The 2,449-nt window shown below is 39.3% G+C and overlaps 1 pseudogene; it reads left to right on the top strand.

The window, feature by feature from the left end:
- The first annotated feature begins 1,265 nt into the window (after positions 1 to 1,265).
- LOC119251168 (lathosterol oxidase-like) lies at positions 1,266 to 2,007 on the top strand (annotated as a pseudogene).
- Positions 2,008 to 2,449: the final 442 nt, after the last annotated feature.

Raw genomic sequence — 2,449 nt, 5'->3', positions numbered from 1 at the left:
ATTAGAAGGCAACTATAAATCAGAGATATTTTGCAAGGGAGGGGGAGGTAGAAGAAGCAAAACAGGGGTGAGAAGGGCACAAGGGATATGGTGATGGGTCACTGGTGAATTGATGCTGGGAATTTCATGAGGAATACACCTTAAAGGAGAAAGCACACAAGCACACAATGTATAAAAATGAGCAATGATATTTTATGTGTATATATATATATATAATGTGTGTATATATATTTTTTCTAAGAAACCTCAAATCTGTTTCATATATATATATATCATATATAGCTTATCTTATATATCTTATATATATCTGTTATATATATATAACAGATTTGAGGTTTCTTAGAAAATTAAAAATGGGGCCTCACCAGTGGCGCAGAGGTTGAGCACTGGGTTGCAAAGCTGCCTGCAGCCTCTGCAGCACCGGTTCTATCCCCAGCTGCTCCCCGGCCACTGGAGGAGGGTCCCACATGGGGCGCAGACCTCTCCTGCTGCCCACTTCTCCCCTCAGCAGTGTACTTCGTCATTCTGCCTGTTCTGCTCTCTGCTCTGGCTCTGGTGAATTCTCTCACCCTCCCACGCCTCTGACTGTACCCAGTGCTTGTATAAATAAATAAATAAATCTTTTAAAAAATTAATTAATTAATTTCACCAGTATATATATATATATATATATATATATATATATATATATATAAAGAAAATGAAAAATGGATCTGTCATAGGGCCCAGCAGTCCCACTCCTCGGTATGTACCCACTGAACACAAATACACTAATATGAAGGGCACCTTGCACATCCATGATCACTGCAGCACTATTTACAATATCCAAACTATGGGAATAACCAAAATGCCTGAAAATAGATGGGAAATCAAGAAGAAGTGGTATAGATAATAGAATACTACTTATCAGAAAAACATAAATACATGCCATCTGGGCAACGTGGATGGATCATGCTAATTGAAATAAATCCAAAGGAGAAAGACAAATATGTCACTCATATATGGTATAAGAAGTCTAACAAAGGGCTATATTAAGGAAAACTTAAAAACTAACCCTTGAAATTGTGCCTATTGCTGACCAGGGCTGCAGACCAGCCCAGGCCTCCTGGCTCAGCAGTGCTGGATGGTGGACAGACCCTCTCTAGTTTGGCATTAGACTCATTTGATGATAAAGCCTGACTCCCACTGACTGAGTCCCCTGTTGTGTCTTGTTGCACCTACACCACCACTGGGTCCTCCAGCCTCCCCTTTATGCTAGAGCTAAGATGGATCTTGTACTCAATGCTGCAGATAATTATTTTTTTATACCATTTCTATCTCCAACCACAAGGCCAGAGTATGACATCTTCCAATAAACTCTAATTCTCCTGTATTTCCTCTTTGCGACAATGAGCTATTACTTTGTCTATAGTTATTCCCTAATGAACCACCCCCAATATTTAAACAATCAAGTCTACTGAGAATCATGTTTACTGTTAGGTCATTACCATGGATTAAGTATTCCCACCATTTCACTGCTTCTGTGGAGCTGAGAGGATACAGCAAATTACATGACACCATAGGAGAGTTTTTAAACAGCTGGATTCAACTCATTGTTCCCCTATGGTCCTTCCTGTTTTTCACCAACATGCTAATCTACTGGATTCACAGAGGCCTTCACCATAGACTTATAGATAAGTGAATCCATGAACCTCCTCTCTGGATGATCCCTTCTTCACCTGCAAGTCATGGCTTTCATTCACCATGTGGATGGCTTTCTTCAGAGTCTACCTTATCATCTCCATCCTTTAATCTTTCCATTACACCAGCTGGTTTATTTAGGTTGTACATCTTGGTCAATGTCTGCACAATTTTCATTCATAACAGTGATTTCCATCTCCTCAAATCTTAAGGACATTTATTAATGGTTCATCTCATCATACAGACCATTACCTCTTCTCTAACTACAACAGTGGAGAATATTATACATTGTGGGGTGGAATTGGAGGCTCCTTCCTTCTTTGAAGGGAAGAGGCCACAGTTATGTGAAGAAGGTGACAGAAAAAAGTATAGCAGCCAGCAGGAAATTGTTGTGAAAAATGAGAAATTATTCAGTGGAGAGTTTACAAAGTCTGAGCACATTATTGCCCAGTTATTAAATATTTTTAACAAGGGAAAATAATCTACATCCAGCCAGGATACATAGCAATGGTAGCATTCGAAAGTCAGCATTGAGGCCTCTGCTGAGGGATGGTCATGCTGAGAGACCAATAGAAACCAACCTCAGGTGTAAACACCAGCGGCTGAACTAAAAGGTTACTGTCTCTTTCTAACTAGTGAATCTGTAACTTATATAGTCTCATCAATAATTTTTAAAAAGGTGGAGAGAAAATAAATGAGTGAGGGGACCAGGTGATATCCTTTTGCCTTACTCCACCAAAATCATTAAGAAAAACTCATTTTGCTGAAT

Source organism: Talpa occidentalis, unplaced genomic scaffold (genome assembly GCF_014898055.3).
Source record: "Talpa occidentalis isolate TD23 unplaced genomic scaffold, MPIMG_talOcc4v2.1 talOcc4.2, whole genome shotgun sequence".
Taxonomy (NCBI): Eukaryota; Metazoa; Chordata; class Mammalia; order Eulipotyphla; family Talpidae; genus Talpa; species Talpa occidentalis.
Note: the sequence above shows the minus strand (reverse complement) of the source record. Positions and strands in the feature narration are given on the sequence as shown.